The sequence below is a fragment of the Callithrix jacchus genome, chromosome X (genome assembly GCF_049354715.1).
Source record: "Callithrix jacchus isolate 240 chromosome X, calJac240_pri, whole genome shotgun sequence".
NCBI lineage: Eukaryota > Metazoa > Chordata > Mammalia > Primates > Cebidae > Callithrix > Callithrix jacchus.
The window spans coordinates 24,748,675-24,773,125 of NC_133524.1; the positions used below are offsets into that span (position 1 = coordinate 24,748,675).

Below are 24,451 nucleotides of genomic sequence, written 5' to 3' on the forward strand. Positions count from 1 at the left end.
ATACAAATATATAATTTTTAAGGAAATTAAACCACATCTTTCCATTATCAGAGAAATGAAGCTTAAATAGCAGAGAACTATAATTAGATTTCTTTTTTTTTTTGAGACGGAGTTTCGCTCTTGTTACCCAGGCTGGAGTGCAATGGCGCGATCTTGGCTCACCGCAATCTCCACCTCCTGGGTTCAGGCAATTCTCCTGCCTCAGCCTCCTTAGTAGCTGGGATTACAGGCACGTGCCACCGTGCCCAGCTAATTTTTTGTAATTTTAGTAGAGACGGGGTTTCACCATGTTGACCAGGATGATCTCGATCTGTTGACCTTGTGATCCACCCGCCTCGGCCTCCCAAAGTGCTGGGATTACAGGCTTGAGCCACCGCGCCGGGCCTTAGATTTCTTAAATACAGCAGAATAAACTAATTCGGTCTACTTTTTGGGAGGGGGGCAGGGGAACAAGTCTCGCTCTGTCGTCCAGAGTTGGGACTACTGGTCTCAAACTCCTGATCTCAGGTGAACCTTCTGCCTCGGCCTCCTAAAATGCCGGGGTTCCAGGCATGAGCCACTGAGCCTGGCCATTAATTTAGTCTACTGGACTATTTATGAAGCAAATTAATTTTCTCCTTTTCACATACCTCCCCCAGGCCATCTATCTTCTTCATTCTCATCCTTACATAGTTCCCATCTTCCTTCCCAATGACCCATCTTCCATCCCTAAATTCCTTCCCTAACTTTTCCACTGTGCCCTGTGGAACCTTACTTCAATGTAAACAAACTCCCCTACATGCTCAGGTTGGTCATAGAAAGTTCCCTCTTCAACCTGATTTAAATGAGACATAGTTTTCCTAAAAGTCACAGCTTCTGGGCCTCCTGCCTCCAACCTCTATCCCTACTCCCATGCATCTTGGGGGAAAGAAAAAAAAAAAAAAAACCAACTTTTGGCCAAGCATGGTGGCTCATGCCTGTAAATCCCAGCACTTTGGGAGGCCGAGGTAGGCGGATCACGAGGTCAGGAGTTTAAGACTAGCCTGACCAATATGGTGAAACCCCATCTCTACTAAAAAAAAAAAAAAAAAATAGCCGGAAGTGGTGGCACACGCCTGTAGTCCCAGGTACTCCGAAGGCTAAGGCAGGAGAATCGCGTGAACCACCACCTGGGAGGCGCAGAGGTTGCAGTGAGCCAAAATCACTCCACTGCAGCCTGGGTGACAGAGACTGCATCTCAAAAAAAAAAAAAAAAAAAAAAAAAGCTTTTAGAGCTTACAGACCTACTTTTCAAGCTTTCTTTCTCTTAGCTTTCTATTGTTTTTTTTCCTAAAACCTGGCCTTTTGCTCGATAAAAATCCATTTTCTGTCATACCCTGTCACTTCCATACACATCTTCTGATCAATCACTCTCCCACATTTGATGAAGACTTCAACACTGGGGCCTGGGGCCAGGTACAGTGGCTCACACCTGTAATCCCAGCACTTTGCGAAGCTGAAGTGGACCACTTGAGGTCAAGAGATCGAGAGCAGCCTGGGCAACATGGTAAAACCCTGTCTCTACTAAAAATATAAAAATTAAAGGCCGGGTGTGGTGGCACATGCCTATAATCCCAGCACTTTGGGAGGCCAAGGAGGGTGGATCATCTGAGGCAGTAGTTCAAGACCAGCCTGGCCAACATGGTGAAATCCCATCTCTACTAAAAATATAAAAATTAGCTGGGTGTGGTGGCATGCACCTGTAGTCCCAGCTTCTCAGGAGGCTGAGGCAGGACAATCACTTGAACCAGGAGGCGGAGGTTGCAGCAAGCTCTAATTGGTCCAATTCAGAGCTTACATCCTAGTCCCTATTTCCCTGGATCCTTCTGTAGCGTAACTTATGCTTAGCTCATCGCGCTCTCAGCTCCTTGACACTGAGCTCCTGATTCTCTTCCTAGCCCTGGCCTGCTCATTTCTCAATCTCCTTCATGGGCTCATTTTTCTGAGCTACCCTTTAAACACCGGTATTCCCTAGGATTCTGTTCTTGCCTCTTTTCTCATCTAAACACTATGTCTCCCTAAATGATCTCACCTAAATCCATGGTTCCTACTTAATTTCATCAATACCTGGATAACCTCTGTCCAGATATCTAGCCTTACTCCAGTCCATATAAACGTTGAATCAACTCCCTGATAGACACTTCTAGGTGCTCTATTTTGGGATGATCCCATTTTGACATCTCAAAATCAGCATGTCTCAACAATCATTAATTTTATTCTACCCGGACATCAGATTTTTCAGTATTCCCCATCTTTTCAAGAGATATTTGAGGTGTCTCTTTCCTCCCATCTGTCCCCTAACCTATCTTTAAGCCCTATTGATTCTACCACATTAAATGTTCACTTATCTAAGACAACAAAAGTATGTAAAAGATTAAATTAATAACAAATTTTTATTAGTACTCCATTAATTGAAAGCTATATCATTCACTTGGGAAGGTAGAACACAAGAGGGCTGTCTACAATTTGGAAAAAAATATATTCTGGACACTGTAATCAATGATTGGCAGAAGGACTTTACTAACACATTGAAGATCAAAGTAAGCTACCAGTCTGGTCTTGTTTAAATGAATTATTTATTTAGTTTTTAGAGACAGGGTCTTGCTATGTTCCCCAGGCTGGAATGCAGTAGCTGTTCACAGGCATGATCATAGAACAGTCTTGAACTGCTGTGTTCAAGTGATCCTCCTACCTCAGTCTCTTGAGTAGGCATGCCACTGCACCCAGCTTTTTTTTTTTCCTTTGAGGCAGAGTCTTACTCTGTTGCCCAGGCTGGAGTGCGGTGGTACAATCAGAGCTCACCGCAACCTCTGCCTCCTGGGTTCAAGTGATTCTCCTGCCTCAGCCTACCAAGTAGCTGGGATTACAGGTATGTGCCACTACATCCGACTCATTTTTTTTTTTTTGTATTTTTAGTAGAGACAAGGTTTCTCCATGTTGGCCAGCTGGTCTCAAACTCCTGACCTCAAGTGATCCACCTGCCTCAGCCTCCCAATGTGCTGGGATTACAGGCGCAAGCCAGCACACCCAGCCTTGAATTATTTTTAAAGGTAAAATTAATGAACTCAGAATTTTCCTACATATAAAAATGCACACTGGTAACAAAAGGAATCTCATAGTGTTGTGTCTGAATAACCATTCTAACAGGGCTATCAACATCACACTAATTATCAGTTTTCAAAATAATTAGAATAGGGCTTGGGTGTGGTGGCTCATGCCCGTAATCCCACAATTCGGGAGGCCGAGGTGAGAGGACTGGTTGAGCCTAGGAGTTTGAGACCAGCCTAAGCAACACAGCAAGTCCCCATCTCCAAAAAGAGTAATAATAAAAAAAATTAAAATAAAAAACAAATTAAACTGGATAAAAATTTGATATTACTTTTTTTTTCAGGATAATTACGGTCACCAACAATCCCTCTGGCTTGTCAAGCTGTATTTGTCTGCAGGGAGCAGTGGCTTGTATCCCTAAACCAAGCAGCTCAAGAGGCTGAGGCAGGAGGATTACTTGAAAGACCAGCCTAAGAAACACAAACCCCATCTCTAACAAAATTAAAAAACAAAAATCGGGCCGGGCGTAGTGGCTCATGCCTGTAATCCCAGCACTTTGGGAGATCCAGGCAGGTGAATCACAAGGTCAGGAGTTCAAGACCAACCTGGCCAGTATGGTGACACTCCATCTCTACAAAAAGTACAAAAATTAGCCGGGCGTGATTGCAGGCATCTGTAGTCCCAGGAGGCAGAGGTTGCAGTGAGCCAAGAAAGCACCACTATACTCCAGCTTGGGCAACAGAGCAAGATTCCACCTTAAAAAAAAAATAAATAAAAAAGGATTTATTGGTCACATTCAATGAAGATTTAATAATAGAAAGTACTGTGCATATACTTGAGAGTAAACTGCTTTGTGTTTCACTCATCAGTTGTTTTGACAATGCCTAAAATACCACATTTCACTTCATGTCCAAGTTACCCTCTCTATTCAACAGTTAATCAATCACTACCTGAAAAAATCTAAAACAGCTAATACTCACCTTTCTGAAAAATATTCCATTTAAAGGAAATTTATAAAAGGAGAAACTATGCTTTCTCGAAGAAGAAAAAAAAACAGACAAAAAAACAACAAGGTTCCAGATACTTACTATGGTAGAAATATTATAAGGCAGAGAAGTAGAGGGAACAGCAGGAGGCGGATTGCCAAATTGTGAGTCAGAAGACCCCAAAGACATATGTAAAGACAGCTCCTGCCTGAGTACACAGCACTGTCCTCTGGGCACCCACCCTGCCAAGAGGGATTCCTAGCAGGCTGCCTCCCACTCTTTGATCCCAGCCACGGTCACACATGGTCATATAGGAGTGGGAAATATGAATCAAGATGAACAGAAACTTAGCAAAGGTGAGGGGAGAGAAGAGAGAAACAAAGAGAAAAAGAGAGAGACGTGTACTGACTGTTTATGACTGGAACTGGAACATGTCAAAGAGCAGCTGTGGGGGCACCCACTTCTGTCTGCCATGCGGGCTGAAGATCAGAGAAAGGCAGTCAACTGAGAAAGAATAGAGCCAAAAGGAGAGGGCGGGGAGGGCTCCTTAACGCCTCATTTTCCCAGTTGCTAGGCCCAGTTCTATGCCTGCCCTTGGGTTCTGAGAGAGCCTTACATTCTTAGAATAAATTCTTCCTCTTTACTACCTTACGTTGATTTTTCCTACTTATAACCAAGAGTCCTAACTAATAGTTTTAGAAGAGAAGTATCTATAAGCTACTCAAACTTTCTTGGGCTTCTCTCTGCATCTGTAAAAATAAGAGGCCTAGACATGACCTCTAAAATATTTTTAGTCCTGAAATTCTCATTCTTTTTATATGATTTTGTAAATATGCAGTGCACTTATATACACATGCAATTAAATAAACTATAGCTACTTTTAAACTCTCAGCAATGCATTTGTGAAGTTCACCTGATCTAAATAGGCTTCTAAAACTAATCTGTGATAGCCGAGACATATGTGGCAACTTATTTTCAATCTAAAAAGCTTAGTGCGTTTATCAATAAGACTAATAGCTTTAGAGCAGCAGCAGTATTTTACACTTTTATGGTAAACTCGTATTAAGTAGAAAACACTGAAATACTCAGTGATTGTATGACCAACATGATATAGACTCTAGATCAAAGTAGTAAGTTAGGGTATAGGTCTGGAGTCAGATGCCTAGGTTTGAAGTGTGGTTCTACCTCTTTTTAGTTCTGTGACATTGGGGCAAGCTACTCAGCCTCTCTGTGCTCTAAAATGTAACATCTGGGCCAGGCACAATGGCTCATGCCTGTAATCCCAGCACTCTGGGAGGCCAAGGTGGACAGATCACCTGAGGTTAGGAGTTTGAGACCAGCCTGCCTGACATGGTGAAACCCCATCTCTACTACAAATACAAAAATTATCTGGGTGTGGTTGCTGGCACCTGTAATCCCAGCTACTTGGGAGGCTGAGGCAGGAGAATCGCTTGAACCCAGGAGGCAGAGGTTGCAGTGAGCTGAGATTGCACCATTGCACTCCAGCCTGGGCAACAAGAGTGAAACTCATCTCAAATAAATAAATAAATAAATTGCAGTGGCTCACACCTGTAATCTCAGCACTTTGGGAGGCCAAGGCGGGCAGATCACTTGAGTTCAAGAGTCCAAGACCAGCTGGTCAACAAGGCGAAACCCCGTCTCTACTGAAAATACAAAAAAAAAAAAAATTAGCTGGGCATTGGGCTCACATCTGTAATCCCAGCTACTCAGGAGGTTGAGGAGGGAGAATCGCTTGAACCCAGGAGGTGGAGGTTGCAGTGAGCCGAGATCGCACCACTGCACTCCAGCCTGGGCAACAGAGTGAGACCCTGTCTAAAAAGAAATGGAGAACTAATACTAATATAACCCACCTTACAGGATGCCAAGAGGACTAAATGAGTTAATGCATGTAAAGCACTTAGAATGGTGCATGGACCTTAAGTACACTATAACATCAAGGTTTATTATTATGCCCCTTCATATGGTACTACTGCAGCCAAAATAGTAAGCCTGATCTAGTTAACTTTGAAGAAACCCCCCAGAGTCCACCTTCTCAATACAGTTTCTCAGGACTCAGGACCCATGTCAACTCTAACTCCATAGATGCAGACAGTAATGTCCATGAATGAACTGGTAAGTGAGAACTCTCAATCTCCTCTCTACTGACCCCATGCCTCCCTAGGGTTTATCATAATGCAGGTTCATAACAGATCAGAGTCAGGCACAGTGGCTCACACCTGTAATCCCAGCACTTTGGGAGGCTGAGGTGGGAGGATCGTTTAAGCCTGGGAGTTTGAGGCCAGCATGGGTAATGTGGCAAAACGCCATCTCTACTAAAAATACAAAAATTAGTCAGATGTGGTGGTGTATGACTGTAGTCCAGGTACTCAGGAGGCTGAGGTTGCATTGAGCCATAATCCACCACTGAACTCCAGCCTGGGCAACAGGGTGAGACTGTGTCAAAAAAAAAAAAAAGGAAAAAAGGAAAGAAATGAAAGGAAGAAAGGAAGGAAGAAAGAAAGAAGAAAAGAAAAATGTGCAAAATTGTGTACATAACTCTTTAACCGGGTGCAATGTTTTGAGAGGCAAGGCACGAGGATTGCTTGATCCAGTAGTTCAAGACCAGCGTGGACAATGTGACCAGACCTCTTCTCTACAAAAAAAAAAAATTTTTTTTTTTTTTTGAGACAGAGTCTCGCTCTGTCACCCAGACTGGAGTGCAGTGGCGCAATCTTGGCTCACTACAACCTCTGCCTTCCAGGTTCAAGCAATTCTCCTGTGTCAGCCTCCCAAGTAGCTGGGACCTGTGAGCCACCACACCAAGCTAATTTTTGCATTTTCAGTAGAGATGGGGTTTCATCATATGGCCAGGCTGGTCTCGAACTCCTGACATTGTGATCTGCATGCCTCAGCCTCCCAAAGTGTTGGGATCACTGGCGTGAGCCACGGTGCCTGGCCTAAAAGAAAAAAAAAATTTTTTTTTTTTTTGAGACAGAGTCTCACTCTGTCACCCATGCTGGAGTGCAATGGCTCAATTTCAGCTCAATACAACCTCCACCTCCTAGGTTCAAGCAATTCTCTGCCTCAGCCCCCCCCCCCCGAGTAGCTGGGACTACAGGCTCCCACCACCATGCCCAGCTAATTTTTGTATTTTTAGTAGAGACCGGGTTTCACCATCTTGGCCAGGCTGCTCTAGAACTCCTGACCTTGTGATCCACCCGCCTCGGCCTCCCATAGTGCCAGGATTACAGGCATGAGCCCCCATGCCCAGCCTCTGAACAATTTTTTTGAATAGCAGAGCATGGTAGCATACTCCTGGAGCCCCAGCTACTTGGGAGGCTGAGGCAGGAAAATCGCTTGAGCTAAGGACATCAAGGCTGCAGTGAACCATGATACAGCCACTGTACTCCAGCCTGGGCAAGAGAACAAGACCCTGTCTCTGAAAAAAATCTAAGTACAGAATTATATCAATTTAAGGAAGAAAACTATTACAAGAACTATTTTGTAATGACAGAGGTGATGGCGGCACCAGCGTACTCAGCAAGAAGTGCCTGGCCCCACTCCCCCAAAAGAAAAAAACTAGTCACTGTAAAACTAACAAAAACCTTAAGAAGTCTTTCAATCAATGAGTGCTGGAGAAAAAAATTAAGAGGCTTTGAGAAAAGATATTTACTGATAAAATGTTCAACGTAGAAAAATTCTGTATCCTCACTTTTCATATATAGGTTTATCAACACTTTACACTTGGCCTTCAGAATTTCAAATGGTACTATTTTTTTCAAGAGGGGAACCAACCTAAATTAGACCAAATGACAATGCATACTTAAACTACCAGGAAAGAAATACTGAAAAGTGGGACCTTGTTTCATAGCCTTTGTACTGACTATATATATATATTTTTAAAAAGCCTCATGTTTTTGTGCAGAAGAATGATTAGTACAGTAATTCTCAAAGCATGATCTGGGTGTAGGGCCGCAGGGGCCCCACAGGATCATGGGGTGTCCCTTATGCTGTGTTGAGGTGCAGGATCCGACAAGTAAAGAGACAGGACACTGAAGAACTGGTGAAGAGCATCTGGACTCAGTGGGCCACGCCACCTGGGAGTGGAGATCAGCTACGGCCCCGAAATGCCCAAGGGCATCTGTATTTATTAGGTACAAGCAGGGGGCAGGGATGTGAGTGAGGTCATCACCTATAGGTTTAGTAATAGGTCATACATAACCACGTGAGTTACAAGCGAGGGGGCCACCCCATTATGTCACCTGGGCAGAGAGGTGGGCCATGTGCAGCAGGGGGCCATGCCATGCACAGCAGTAGAGGGTAGTGTGCAGAAAAGGGGTCCATTCCCATTAGGTCACCGAGGCAAGGAGGTGGGCTGTGTGCAACAGGTGTCGTGGGCAACACTTCTTATCTGGGAGCTGGAGACTTCAAAGGATTTCTAATAGAAGGATACTGTAAGCTTAATGCAGTGGGAGCTGACAGACTTGTGCTCTTCTCTTAAGATATTTACGGGAGGATGATTTGAGCTAGCACAGAAGCGAGAAAAGACTGACGGGGTGTACAGCCGCTGTGACTGGTCACACCAGAGGGGTTCTTCTCCCTCGGTTACTTACAGGATCTCAGGCCTGAGGCCTACTTTCCACAGGAATTGGTTGCAAGGTACTACAATTCCTTTATTAGGAGGAGAGGCACTTGCTCCAAGCCTGCCTTACAGCATGTGCCCTTTCAGGCAGGGACGCCACTGCCTGGATCTTTGGTTCTTCTTTGGTTCTTGTTCTGGTCTGGCTGTTTTCCCATGTACTGCTTCTGTTCTGTGACTGCCCTAGGCATTCCTCCTACTACAAACTACTGCATGGTTATATAGAAGCATTATATAAATCAGCACTAAATGTGTCAGTACAGCTCCGACTACAATACCTATATGATTATATAGAAAGATTATATAGAACTAAGTATGCTAGATATAAGTATTGATTATATAAACTACATATATGTAAGCGGTAAGTTACACTTCAAGCACTAATCCTATAAACTAATATATTATATATGAAGGATTATATAAAGAAAACAGCTGAGCAGTAACACTATGAACTAAGATATTCTTCAGGCATTAGTTGTGCCTGGGGTCTGGACAGTTCTCCTTCCTCGGTGCCCATGAGGGGTGTTACCCACACTGGGGACAAGTGGACCCAGTTGTCCTAAAAGATCCCAGACCCCACTAAAGGGGCTTCCCAATGTCAAAATTATTATCAAAATAATTTTTTAAAGTTATCAGTTAGCCGGGCCCAGTGGCTCACATCTGTGATCCTAGAAGCTTGGAAGGTAGAGGCGGGCCGATCACTTGAGCTCAGGAGCTTGAAACCAGCCTGGCTAATATGGTGAAACCCCATCTCTACTAAAAAATACAAAAATTAGCCAGGGGTGGTGGTATGTGCCTCTAATCCCAGTTACTCCAGAATTGCACAAGAATTGCTTGAACCTGGGAGGCAGAAGTTGCAGTGAGCCAAGATTGCACCACCACACACCAGTTTGGGCAACAGACTAAGACTCTATCTCTAAATAAATAAATAGTTATTTGTCTTTTTCTCTTCAATTCTGTTTTCCAGAGGTTTTCACAGGATATGTGATATTGCAACAGACTGAATGCAGAAGCTGATGAGAAGCCCATTGGCTTTTATTAAGCCAGACATTTAAACAGATTTGCGAAAATTTAAAACAATGCTACTTTTTTCACCAAGTTCTTAAGTGTTTTAGAAAAGTTCTTTTTCATATAAAAATGTTATTTCTGTTGCCATGCAATAGGCTTTTTAATTTTTATCTATTTATTTATTTTTTGAGACAGTCTTGCTCTGTCACCCAGGCTGAAGTACAGCGGCGAGATCTCGGCTCACTGAAACCTCTGGTCCGGGGTTCAAGTGATTCTCCTGCCTCAGCCTCCTCAGTAGCTGGGATTACAGGCGCCCACCACCACACCTACCCAATTATTGTATCCTTAGTAGAGACGGGGTTTTGACATTTGCCCAGTGTGGTCTCGAACTCCTGGCCTTAAGTGATCCACCGGCCCCAGCCTCTCAAAGTGCTGGGATTACAGGTATGAGCCACCAAGCCCAGACCCCACTAATTTTTAAGAATACAAACAAGTCCTGAGACCACATGCTTAAGAAGAACTGAAAGAATGACAAGAGATAAGTAACCACACACACACACACACACACACACACGTGTACGCACACAAACCTCAACCTCTTCCTACCTCTGCCCTGGAAGACTATTACTGCTATTTATATCACAGAATTTTCGAACAGTTCAAACTCTCTAGTGACTAGTAAAGAAAGAAGTGTGGTGGGGTAAAACTGGACAGGAAATTAAAGGCAAAGTAATTAAATGCTTCCTTTTCAGTTATAAGGCTGCCATTCTGATGTGAAGACAAAATTCTAGGCAATTAAAAGACATTTCAAAATTAACCTCCATGTTTATGCCATAAGCAGGAATGTATTACTTTCACATTCCTTCCATAGCTGCTTGAAAATTCATACAAAAGCTTAAGGTATTCAATGCAAAAGCTCTGATTCTCAGAGGTTGATACAATACACTTATCCTCAATGAAAAATTTAAATGACTTCATACTATCTTCATCCCCAACCTGTTCTCCTACCAAAATTGACGCCTATGCAGAAAATGCCACACTTACACATTGAAAAGGGAATGGAAAGGCTTACTACAGATAAAAACAGAATTAATTTCTGAGTCATAACATTTCTCACTTCGGTAACCTATAAAATAAAAAATGTAAATCCGACAATCTCAAAGCACCCAACTTCTCAACATACCAATCTAAAAGAAAAGACAAATTTAAAGACAGACTTTTTAGCTCTATCAGCAGTCACTTTACTCTCAATACACTACTCAAATTGAGAACTCACTTTAATATGGGAGGAGAGGTTGTGTAAGTTTAATTGAATACTAAAAATTCTCTTGTCATCAAAATACTTTTATAACTCAGTACCAAATTGCAAATGACCATTTAACTAAGCTATCAGGAAGGCCCTGGGTCCTCCAGCCTCCAGACTGGCACCTACTGTCCAAATTAATTCACTTTTCAGGTATGTTTAGCATTTAGTCATCCGATAATACAAGAAGCCTTATAAGAAAAAAAATACCCCTGCTTGAATGCTATTTTTCATCAAAGGACTTTAATGCTTCTCTGCTTATTCCACACTACAACTAGAGGTAGTCCAAGAGTGATGTCATGGAAAATAGCTTCCCTAGCCTTTAGAGATTGGATCCAGTGAGAATTCTAGGAAAAGCCTTTATTGGGGAATAAAACCCCAAATCTTCCAAGTTCTCGTCTAATATGAAATCACAAATACTGTAACGTTAGCCTTTTAGTTCCTCATAAGAATTATACAACCAAACTAAATATCTGGAAGGTCTTGCTGTTATGACACAGATTTCCTGGAAATCATTAAAGTCTATGATATACATCATTAACTAAATTCAAAGATCTTATCAGAGACAAAGGATAACTTTTCTATCCATTCTTATATGTTTCAGCGATTCAGCCCAATGAGCTTTAAGGATCTCACATTAAAAATAGAAAATCTGACAACATATTTTGCCTTTCCTAATTCCTTGCTTCCAAAGTTAAAATTTCCAATTCTGAAAAGGCCTTCTACTTTTGGACCAGCAGCAATACAACATATACCCTTGGCAGAGATGAACTATGAGAGTCTTTCCAATGATTCTTAAAATGACAATAATCTTATATTACTCTCTCCCTTGGTCCTGTTGTTCCTTGAAAACCAGCTATACTCCCAGCATAAGGCCTCTCTACACCCTGCTGCCTCTGCCAGGATCACATTATCCCCATACACACACACACACACACACACACACACACACACACACACACACATATGGTTCCCTAAGGGTCTTTGGTGTCATTTCAGTGAGCCTTCCTCAAACACCCTCTTTTAAAGTTTCAAAACCCCATATGCCCCATCAGCCAGATAATCCCCATGTGCCTCTGGTTTATTTTTCTCTGCAGTCTATTAAATGGCAATATAGGCTATCCATTTTACTTAATTTCCTTTCTACTTCATTTTTTTTTGTCAGTTTTGCTTCACTGACTGCTGTTATCTCTAGCACCTAAAACAGTGCTTGGCACATAGTAACTGCTTAATTAAATTTGTGGGAGGAATAAATTTAATCCTCAGAACCTTCCATGTTGTGTATCCAACCCTGACTTAAAAGACAAGAACATCAAGCTCAGAGATTACGTTACTTGCCCAAGGATATAATGATTAGCAAATGAAGTTGGGGTCCACCTGACTTCAGAGCCCGGCTGATTAACCACTGTTCTACAATGCCTCAGCCATGGCTCCATCTTTCATCTCTCTTCAATTATTTACACAAAAAAAAAAAAGCCAAATGCTATGGCACTCCAGTTCAGAGAAAATAGATGCTAATACAGTATTCCACCTCCTTGAAACTAAAGATTCGTCCCTATCCTTTGGAGACTGGATCCAGTGACCCGACCAAGGTGACTCACGACTATAATCCCAGCACTTCGGAGGTCAAGGTTGGTGGATCATCTGAGGTCAGGAGTTCCAGATGAGCCTGGTAAACATGGTGAAATCCTGTCTCTACTAAAAATATGAAACTTAGCCGGGCATACTGGCAGGCGCCTGTAATCCCAGCTACTCAGGAGGGTGAGGCAGGAGAATCCCTTGATCCGGGAGGCAGAGGTTGCAGGGAGCCAAGATCAGGTCCCTGCACCACTGTAGACAATGATCTAACCCTGTAGACAATGTTTACAAAAAAAAAAAAAGAGACAGACTGGACCCAGTAAGAATTCTAAAAAAAGCCTCTACTGGGGAATAAAACTCCAATCTTCTAAGTCCTAGTCTAACATGAAATTCAGAAATTCTAATCTAGTCATATAATTCTGAGAAAACAGATGCTAATAAAGTAGTCCACCACCTCTAAGCTAAAGATTCCTTCCGTAGCCTTTACAGACTGGATCCAGTGAGAACTGTAGAAAAAACCTCTACTGGGGAATAAAATCCCAAATCTTCTAAGTCCTAGTCTAACATGAAATTCAGAAATTCAAGTCTAGCACTCCAATTCAGAGAAAACAGATGGTAATCAAGTAGTTCACCACCTCTAAGCTAAAGATTCATTCCCCAGCCTTTAGAGACTGCATCTAGTGAGAATTCCAAAAAAAAAAAAAGCCTCTATTGCGAAGGGGGAAACCCCAAATCTTCTAAGTTCTGGTCTAACATGAAATTCAGAAATTCTAGCCTAGAACTCCAGTTCAGAGAAAATAGATGCTAATAAAGTAGTCCACCACCTCTAAGCTAAAGAGACTGGAACCAGTGAGAATTCTAGGAAAAGCCTCTATTAAAGAATAAAAAAACCCAAATCTTCTAAGTCCACCTCTAACATGAAATTTGGAAATTCTACTCTAGCACTCCAATTAAGAGAAAATAGATGTTAATAACGTAGTCCACCTCTAAGCTAAAGATTGACTCCCTAGCCTTTAAAGACTAGATCCAGTGAGAATTCTAGAAAAAGCCACTAGTGGCAATAAAACCCCAAATCTTCAAAGTCCTAGTCTAACATGAAATTCGGAAATTCTAATCTAGCACTCCAACTCAGAGAAAACAGATGCTAATAATGTAAGTAGTTCACCACCTCTAAGATAAAAGATTCATTCCCTAACCTTTAGAGACCGGATCCAGTGAGAATTAAAAGAAAAGCCTGTATTGGGGGGGAAGGGAGGGGAATCCAAACCTTCTAAGTCCTAGTCTAACCTGAAATTTAGAACTTGTAATCTAGCAGTATAAATCGGAGAAAACGTTAATAAAGTAGTCCACCACCGCTAACCTAAATATTCACTCCCTGGCCTTTAGAGACTCGGTCCAGTGAGAATTCTAGAAAAAGCCTCTACTGGGGAATAAAATCCAAAATCTTCTAAGTCCTAGTCTAACATGAAATTCAGAAATTCTAATCCAGCACTCCAATTCAGAGAAAACGATGCTAATAAAGTAGTCCACCTCCTCTAAGCTAAGCATTCGTTCCCTAGCCTTTAGAGACTGGATCCAGTGAGAATTCTAGAAAAGCCTCTATTGGGGAGGGGTGAAAAACCCAAATCTAAGTCCTAGTCTAACATGAAATTCAGAAATTCTAGTCTAGAACTCCAATTCAGAGAAAACAGATGCTAATAAAGTAGTCCACCTCCTCTAAGCTAAAGAGACTGGAACCAGTGAGAATTCTAGGAAAAGCCTCTATTGGAGAATTTAAAAACCCCAAATCTTCTAAGTCCTAGTCTAACTGGAAATTCAGAAATTGTAATCTAGCACTATAATTTGGAAAACACAGATGCTAATAAAGTAGTCCACCGCCTCTAAGCTATAGATTCATTCCCAAGCATTTAGAGACTGGATCCAGTGAGATTTCTAGGAAAAGCCTCGATTGGGGAATAAAACCCCAAATCTTCTAAGTTCTGGTCTAACATGAAATTCAGAAATTCTAATCTAGCACTCCAACTGAGAGAAAACAGATGCTAATAATGTAAGTAGTTCACCACCTCTAAGCTATAGATTCATTCCCTAGCCTTTAGAGACCGGATCCAGTGAGAATTAAAAGAAAAGCCTGTATTGGGGGAGAAGGGGGGGATCCAAACCTTCTAAGTCCTAGTCTAACCTGAAATTTAGAACTTGTAATCTAGCAGTATAAATCGGAGAAAACGTTAATAAAGTAGTCCACCACCTCTAACCTAATATTCATTCCCTAGCCTTTAGAGAATCGGTCCAGTGAGAATTCTAGAAAAAGCCTCTACTGGGGAATAAAATCCAAAATCTTCTAAGTCCTAGTCTAACATGAAATTCAGAAATTGTAATATAGCACTATAACTCAGAGATAACAGATGCTAATAAAGTAGTCCACCACCTCTAAGCTAAAGATTCATTCCCTAGCCTTTAGAGACTGGAAACAGTGTGAATTCTAGAAAAAAGCCTCTATTGGGTGGGGGGAAAACCCCAAATGTTCAAACTCAAATCTTCTAAATTCAGGTCTAACATGAAATTCAGAAATTCTAATCTAGCACTATAACTCAGAGATAACAGATGCTAATAAAGTAGTCCACCTCCTCTAAGCTAAAGATTCATTCCCTAGCCTTTAGAGACTGGACCCAATGAGAATTCTAGAAAAAGCCTCTACTGGGGAATAAAACCCCAAATCTTCTAAGTCCTAGTCTAACATGAAATTCGGAAATTCTAATCTAGCACTCCAATTCAGAGAAAACGATGCTAATAAAGTAGTCCACCTCCTCTAAGCTAAACATTCGTTCCCTAGCCTTTAGAGACTGGATCCACTGAGAATTCTAGAAAAGCCTCAATTGGGGGTGGGAGGGGAACCCAAATCCTCTAAGTTCTGGTCTAAGATGAAATTCAGAAATTCTAGTCTAGCACTCCAAGTCAGAGAAAATGGATGCTAGTAAAGTAGTCCACCTCCTCTAAGCTAAAGATTCATTCTCTTCACAGCATTATTCACTCTTAGAACATTTGCCCTGGGAAAGACCAGGCTTGACAACTGGGCAACTACAGCATTTGCGGGGACTGTTGTTCAAAATCAGGGGAAAATGTCGTTAAAAGGCTGGGCGATGGCCGGGTGCGGTTGCTCCCGCCTGTAATCCCAGAATTTTGGAAGGCAGAGGCTGTTGGAACACTTGATGTCAGGAGTTCCGAGACCAGCCTGGCTAACACGGTGAAACCCTATTTCTACTAAAAATACGACAATAAGTCAGACGTGGTGACGCGCAGCTGCAGTCCCAGCTACTTGGGAGGCTGAGGCAGGAGAATCACTTGAACCCGGGAGGCGCAGGTTGTATTGCGCCAACATCGCGCCATTGCACTCCAGCCTCGACGACAGAGCGAGACTTTGTCTAAAAAGAAATAGGATGGGTGTGGCGGCTTCCGCCCGTAATTCCAGCACTTTCGGGGTGCGAAACGGGAGGATCACTTGAGTCCAGGAGTTTGAGACCAACCTGGCCAACATGGCGAAACCCCGTCTCTACTAAAAATACAAAAATTAGCCGAGCGTGGTGGCGCGCACCTGTAGTCCCAGCTACTTGGGAGGCTGAGGCAGGAGAATCGCTTGAACCCAGGAGGTGGAAGTTTCAGTGCGCGGAGATCGCGCCATTGCACTCCAGCCTGGGTGACAGAGCCAGACTCCGTCTCAAAAAAAAAAAAAGGTCATTATAGGTATTAAAATATAAAGCTTTTTCCTTTCTTTTGTATCTCTCGCCTGTTTCACAGTGCCTTTTAAATTTGATGTTTAATGTTGTTCAGAGTAAAGGAAAATTAAAAATTTAAACTAGCATGAATTTTACCATTCACCCTGATACCGTACAATCCCAGTTTTACATGCAGACTATTAAACCAAGTGTGGGGCCCTTCTGAACATCCAAAAAGCCAAGCCTGCCCTGATCAAGGTTGGATTTCCGAGATAACCCAACTCAAGGTAGAGGAAGGTCAAATCTTAAAATTCCCGATAAAGCAATGATTTGTCAGAATTTTATCTTCAAGATAAGTGAAAAATCCAATCTATAAAAGCAGCCACTTTGAAGTAGGCTCTTCCTTTTACTATGTTAATCCTACCCATCTTCTATTATTCTGCCTTTTTACAAGACAGACAAGTATACTCTGAAAGACAACTGGTATTGGCCTAGAGGATTATACATTTTAATAAAACATCTCTACTCAAAACCACTTGTTAGCTAAAAATAACAGTATACTCAGAAAATGCTTCTTTTCCACTTTTTGTGGACCATTTAAGCCAAACCATCCTACGTTTTTGATGTGCCAAGTAAGAATAATCCATACCGATCTGTTACACATCTAAATTCTGGCAAAATACATTCAATTTCAAACCACAGATATTTACTCTCCTATTCTTTCCCCAAACTAATCAGTAATGAAAAGTGCAAACTAACGTCCTTTACCACTGATAAACGTGACTCTAAGCACCTACTAAGTGCTGTGATGATTAAAAATGAGAATCAAATTATCTAAATATTAGTTAAGTGCAAAAAAGTTGAAATGTCCTGTACATTTCTAGATCAAGGATTACTGAAACATGAATGCATTGATAAGCTCTTCAAAAACAATTTTCAAATTAGTAAATGTAGTCAAGCACCCTGTTCCCTAGATATGAAAAACAGGCACTAAAATTAGGGCATATAAGTCTGCAAGGCATTTTCTAAATTACAACTTAATCAGATTAACAAACGCAAACAAATTCGGAAAATAGAAAAGCCTAAGCAAATGTAAGGTGTTAACTAAATATTCGGAGTAAGAAAAGGGGCCTAAAGCGGCCTAGAACGATAAAAAGCAAAGCCCCTACAGTAACGTTACGTTTGACATAAAGAATACCGTTATTTAAATAAGCAGTTAGCACTTGGTAGGAGGAAGGCCAAGCAACGTGACTATTATAAATCTATGGATTCACAGCACTGCTTTACTATTATTCCGTACTTATTTGCTGATATTTATAATACAGAAAGAAAGACGCAGCAACAGTTAGCCACTACATTAACCACTCTAGCAAAGGTTACTTTAAAAAACGGCCTTGCATTCTTACAACACTCTACAGTTAAGGATTATTTTCACATATATGACCTCATATAGTCCTCTCAACCCTGAGAGGTTGGTAGTACTGAGTATATTTCATAGATAAGAAACAGAGGCTTGGTACGCGATTTTTCCTCAGAGTCACCCAAGTCGAACCCAGACCTTCCGATTCCTAGTTTTATGCCTCGCATTCCGCGTAGTTCTATTTCAAGCATAAATAGAATTGTTAAAGGAAAGGAACGCGTTAGGGAAAAAATAATCATGGTACCTGCAGCTGTGTGCTGCAAAAAATGGCTGAATTATGCTTCTTCCTTTTTCTTTCTCGCTCTCTCCGGGAAAAAGAAATTACATTTCAAACAATTTAAGTAAACTCAAAGACAAATGAGGTCCCGGCGTCTATCAAATGTTTGACTCGCGTCCGTGCAGAGACGGCCGGAGAATTCGTGCTTAGCTCGGGGCCGCGGGCGAAGCCCCGGCTCCGCAGGCCGGCGACCGGGGGCGGTTACGTACCTCTGGGGGTCCTGTCCAACCTCTAGTGGACGGCAGTCCGCATTAGGAAGAACGGGGCCGGCAGGCCGATGGGTGGGCGGTCGGGCGCCGGGAAGGCACTCGGCAGGCTTCTCGGACGTCTACGAGCAGCCGCTCGCGGCCCGAGCCGGGTCGCTCCGGCGGGGCACAAGTGTGCTCGCCTGCAGCCCCCTCTGAGTAAGTCCTGGGAAGGAAGACACCTCTGAGTCGCGAAACCAGACAGTCGGGCTCCACACGAGGCGGCGCGGCGTCGGCGCCCGGACCGGCCTTGCCAACGCCGGGGTCTTTGCAGCACCCGGCGGGGCTCGGCGGGAGGACCGACTGGGGCCGCGGGCGGAGGAAAGGGCTGGGGGGCAGCGGGCAGAGAGAGAAGCACCAGCGGTCGCAGCGTCAACGACGGCGTCTCCGGGCTTCTGCCCCGAAGCGCGCCGAGCCTCGGGATCACCCACGCCGGGGGTGGAGGAAGGCGGGAAAGGGGCGGGAAAGGGGCGGGGCGTGCAGGGCCACGAGCCGGGGACCGCTCCGGGCCGCGGGAGCCGCCCGAGGCCCGCCCAGGGAGGCGGGGCTGCCTGGCAGGGGGCCCCCCGTGCGCGGTTGTCTAGACGCGGAAGCCCGCCACGCTAGGAGTTCGGGGGGAGGGTGGGAAGCCGGGTGGGGAGCGGGAAGCTGGCCCGGGAGGGCCCCTCGGCCCCTGCTGGCGCCCCGAGGGAGCCAGCGCGCGGCCTGGCGGGTGTTTACCTTCCCCCTGGTCGAGCGCCAATGCCGCCATCTTTCAGTCCAAAGCGCGTCACTTCCGGCGCCACGGGAGCGGGAGCGGGTGTGGGAACGGGGGGAGGGGGCGGGGAAGGCTGTCCCGCGCCCGCTGCGCCTCGAGTCCCGGCCGCCGGCCCGCCACGCCAGCGGTGCCCCACTGAGGTAAACAGGCGACCGGGCGTCGCGGCCCCGGGCTTGGCCCGACGCAGCTTTCCCTACGGCGCCGCCGTCGGGGCTGAGGACGCTCAGCTGTCCTCGTCCCCTTGCAGCGGTCCCTCTCCCCCGGCACGAGCGCTGGGCCGGGAGCCACTGCGGTGCGCCCACCCTCGACAAGTTAAGGGCTAGGAAGCCAGGAAAGTGTCCTTTTGCATCTTTGCCACGGTGGGGGTGGGGGAATCGGGGACAGCGTGTAGGGAGCTTTGCCATTACTACCTGTTATAAAAGTGACTAGATCTGCGCCAAATGACATCATTTTTTGTAAGGCAACTTGCAGTGGATTATTGCGTCACTGTCCACTTGGCTCACTGCACAAGAATTACACGTTTCAGAAATCGATTTCCCAGGGGTGGGAAAATTAATAAAAATGGCATGTCTGCACTACCCGGAGAAATGCCGGATCTAAAAAAGCTATTCTGTCTCTACTTGCGTCAAAATAATAAAGAACGAACATTCAGAGGGTAGTGATTTTTTTTTGTTCGTTTTTAACACATCAGCTATAGAATTCTAGCTAATAGTTTTAAAATTTAACCTTTTCTTGACTTTAGAAAATAAAACTAGACTATAGGACTGTTTTGTAAATTTATTATGCAATATCTTTGTGAGAAAAGTGTAGGTGACGGAAATGCACGGTTGGAAGCCCGTGGTTCTACAATTAACCTTAAATTAGGGCATCCATTGCCATTGCTGATCCTAAACTGGGGTATTTCGGCTTCCCCCACCCCCACCCCCCGCCGCCATTTTCTCTCTAGACCAATATCCCGATGAACTTTCCGTGAGATGTGTCGCTAAAAGCGATCATTATCTCTTTCTAGCAAACTTGAACGTGCCATCTTTCCCAAGAGGCCAAAATAGCACACGGTGTACTGTTTTGCTGAAGTAGACTACTTCGTGGGAAAGATAACAGAATCACCTCAGTCTTTTGGAAATAAGCTTCCTTATTATGATTTAAACTATAACAAGCTTTAAAAAACTATAAGACACTGAAATTCCCAAGTTGTTCACACATTCTTTCCATCTTTTCTAATAGCTCCTTTAAGATATTTCTGTTCATTATTTAAAAATCCTTGCTTGCTGTATTTGTATCTAATATATGAAATTACCCCAGAATTTATCCCCTTAACACAAATTTTTTAAAACCTTAAAATAAACTTTTAAAACGCATACATTCAACTTCTGAATATTTAAATTTTCATACATTATTCCCAAACATCTAAACGCTTGAATTTTGATTTTTGTACATTAACCAACAGACATATATTTTAATCTATACATTACTATGTGGCACTGACCTGTCTAAAGAGAGGCTTCTGTTCTTGATTCAGGCAAGAGCTGAAATGTTTCTGCATTCTGTGCAGCAGGTATAAATGTAGTGAGTGATGTCATAAGCCATAGTGTGATCACCATGCCCCCTCCCCCGCCCTCCCTTATGTTGACATTACAAGGTCTCACATGTGGAATTTCAAATGTGCTTTTTTGAATATTTATTGTAGTTTCTGAAACTGGGCTGGGTCTTTCAATCAATCTAGACATTTACTATATAAACCACCTCCAAAAGTTATATTTAATCAATGATGCCTCTTTCACTCTTATTTCTTATTTTTATTTTATTATTATTATTATTATTATTTTGAGATGGTCTCACTCTCGGCCAGGCTAGAGGGCAGAGGCGCGATCATGGCTCACTGCAACCTTGTCCTCCGATGCTCAAGCGATCCTTCCACTTCAGCCTCCCGAGTAGCTGGGACCACAGGTGTGCCCCACCATGCTTGGCTAACTTTTCTGTTTTTTGTAGAGACGGCGTTTGGCCATGTTGCCCAGCATGGTCGCAGACTCCTGGGCTCAAGCGATCCGCCCGCATCGGCCTCCCAAAGTGTTAAGAGTACAGGCATGAGCCACCGCGCTCTGGCGCTCAGGAGTTTGAGACCAGCTAGGGCAACGTGGCAAGACCCTCGATCTCAATCAAAAATTAAAATTAAAAAGTAGTGTGTAATATATAAAAAGATGTAGTACCTTAATAAAACATTCTGCTCTTCCAATATCAAGGAAAGTAACTCTCTTTTTTTTTTTTTTTTTTTTTTTAAGACGGAGTTTCGCTCTTGTTACCCAGGCTGGAGTGCAATGGCGCGATCTCGGCTCACCGCAACCTCTGCCTCCTGGGTTCAGGCAGTTCTCCTGCCTCAGCCTCCTGAGTAGCTGGGATTACAGGCACGCGCCACCGTGCCCAGCTAATTTTTTGTATTTTTAGTAGAGACGGGGTTTCACCATGTTGACCAGGATGGTCTCAATCTCTTGACCTCGTGATCCACCCGCCTCGGCCTCCCAAAGTGCTGGGATTACAGGCGTGAGCCACCGCGCCCGGCCAAAACCCTCTCATTTAAATAAACTCCAGGTAATTCCTGTCTTGAAATGTTAATTTTCGGCGGGTTCTGGTGGCTCACGCTTGTAATCCCAGCACTTTGGGAGGCTGAGGCGGGTGAATCACCTGAAGTCAAGAGTCCGAGACCAGCGTGGCCAACATGGTGAACCCTTATCTCTACTAAAAATACAAAAATTAGTTGGGCGTGGTGGCCGGCGCCTGTAATCCCAGCTACTCAGGAGGCTGAGGCAGGAGAGTCGCTTGAACCTGGGAGGCGGAGGTTGCAGTGAGCCGAGATGGCGCCACTGTATCCCAGCCCGGGCGACAGAGCAAAAATTCCGTCTCAAAAAAATAAAAAAAAAAAGATATTCTAACTTTTCCCACCAATTGCTGGACTGTAATGGGAGTTGCTAAATACCTTGAGAGTATCCTTTCATATTGGTAGAGTCCCACAGAGGCAGATGGAAGCTGTCTTTTTCTAGCCCTCTAGCCTAAGTATTTGAGAATACACATTCCTCAATAGCTATCTATTTAGCAGCCAGCGAGGTCGGAGGCCTGCTAGAGGCTTGGGCCTGGGAGTGCTGGTGGAGTTGGAATGAGGTTCCTCCCCAGGGGTTCTGAGGATTTAGGATACTGCATACCCTCCTCCTCCCTCCTGTTTTTGTTTTTTAAGAACTTGAGGCCTGGGCGTGGTGGCTCATGCCTGTAATCCCAGCACTTTGGGAGGCCCAGGAGGGCAGATCATTAGAGGTAAGGAGTTCCAGACCAGCCCGACCAACCTGATGAAACTCCGTCTCTATTAAAAATACAAAAAAGTAACTGGACATGGTGGCACGGCCTGCGGTCCCAGCTACTCAGGAGACTGATGTAGGACTATGGCTTGAGCCCAGGAGGCGGAGGTTGCAGAGGGTGGAGACTGCACCCCTGCACTCCAGCCTGGGCAACAGAGCTAAAGGCTGTCTCAAAAAACAAAAACAAAAACAAAAGTTGAGGCTTTTCAGAAATTCAGTCTGCAGTAGTTGTCTTGGTAATCACTTTTCTTTTTACTCTCTGTGCACGCGCACACACACACACACACACACACACACACAGAGAGAGAGAGAGAGAGAGAGAGAGAGAGAGAGAGAGAGAGAGAAAGAGAGTGAGAGATGGAGTCTCCCTCTAACGCCCAGGCAGGAATGCAGTGGCATGATCAGCTCACTGCAACCTCTGCCTCCCCGGTTCAATTCTCCTGCCTCAGCCTCCCAAGTAGCCGGGACTATAGGCACATGCCACCACCCCGGCTAATTTTGGTAACTTTAGTAGAGATGGGTTTTCCCATGTTGGCCAGCCTAGTCATGAACTCCTGACTTCAAGTGATCCACCCACCTCCGCCTCCCAAAGTGCTGGGATTATAGGTATGAGGCACTCTACCCAGCCGGCAATCACTTTTCATGTGACTAGTCCCCACTGAATCTTTGGGAATCAGAGCATTATCTTCAGCAAAGCCTAATAAAACTGCACATCCATTCTATTTCCTATTGAAAACTGTTTCACCAAGCCCTCTTTAGCTGTTCAGAATTTTCAAGGCATCTTGTAGGATTCAGCCCATGTCAGTCCCTCAGGGTCCGTTGGTATCCCCTGATCAGTACTAACTTCTGCATGTCCACATCAAGCCAGTGTGTTCTAACAGGATGGTGGCTGTCATCCTAAACATTATATCTTGGTTTCTATCTCAGATGGATCCTTCAAAATGCAATCTGAAGGTCCAATTGTCCAGCCTTTTAAGTTCATTGTTTTGACAGCCAAAGAGAATAACTTGAGCCCTTGCATTGCATGACTAATGGGAAATTAGTATCTTCATGAATGTTGGAGGATTCCTGGCTTCTGTTTACACGTTGGTCATTGCTGGTCACCTCTCACTTAGGCTAGCCCCTCTTAGCTTCTCTCCCATTACCTCCAACCTGATCTGTTACCACCTCTCCACCTCTCTCTCTCTCTCTCTCTCTCTCTCTCTCTCTCTCTCTCTCTCATTCTTTCTTCTGTTGCCCAGGCTGGAGTGTAGTGATGTGATCTCCGCTCACTGCAACCTCCACTGCCAGGTTCAAGCGATTCTCCTGCCTCAGCCTCCAGAGTAGCTGGGACTACAGGTGCGTGCCATCATGCCCGGCTAATATCTTTGTAGTTTTAGCAGAGACAGGGGTTTTGTCCAGGCTGGTCTCGAACTCTTGACCTCAGGTGATCCGCCCGCCTTGGCCCCCCAAAGTGCTAGGATTACAGGTGTGAGCCACCGATCCTGGCCTCACCTCTCTACATTTCTCCAGCTCTCTGTCCACTCCTTCCTAACTCATGAACCTGATTCTCCCTCTACTTCCCTATGTAAAGCAAAAACCTAAAGGTATCACAAGGAAAGTACGATCTCTTTAAACACGTCATGGCTTCCAGAGGTCCCTACATAGGGAATTTGCTCACTGGGCACTTCTAAGTGAGATCTGCAGTCATTTGGTGGGAACCCCTTCCTATGCATATCAATTGTTACTTCCATCTTTTCTCTTCCCCAATCCTAGAAGCCCCGAATCCATCCCCCGGGCCCAGCTGAGGGAACCAAATCCCTAAACATCCAAAAGGGTTGTGAGTGCAGAAACAAAACAAACTGCAAAGGGTACCCCACATGAAACAGAAAACGTCTGAAGTGGCCAGGCACATTGGCTCATGCCTGTACTCCCAGCACTTTGGGAGGCCAAGGCAGGTGGATCACGTGAGGTCAAGAGTTCGAGACCAGCCTGGCCAACATGGTGAAACCCCATCTCTACTAAAAATATGAAAATAAGGCCGGGCGCGGTGGCTCACACCTGTAATCCCAGCACATTGGGAGGCTGAGGTGGGCGGATCACGAGGTCAGGAGTTTGAGACCATCTGCCTAACACGGT

General features: G+C 44.3%; 1 protein-coding gene across 11 annotated transcripts in view; it reads right to left on the reverse strand.

Moving 5' to 3' along the window:
• The window catches only part of KLHL15 (kelch like family member 15), a 50,991-nt gene extending 30,469 nt beyond the window's left edge, over nt 1–20,522 (reverse strand). The window contains exons 1-4 of one of the 11 annotated variants that reach the window (XM_078362545.1): nt 18,953–19,009; nt 18,197–18,398; nt 5,622–5,716; nt 3,672–3,821 (exon numbers count right to left, since the gene is read on the reverse strand). The gene's annotated coding sequence lies outside the window, so the exon portion shown is untranslated. Of the gene's footprint in view, nt 1–3,671; nt 3,822–5,621; nt 5,717–18,196; nt 19,010–20,475 lie in introns of those variants that run through there. The other 10 variants (XM_078362547.1, XM_078362546.1, XM_035288132.3 and 7 more) reach the window with 10 other exon arrangements.
• Nucleotides 20,523–24,451: the final 3,929 nt, after the last annotated feature.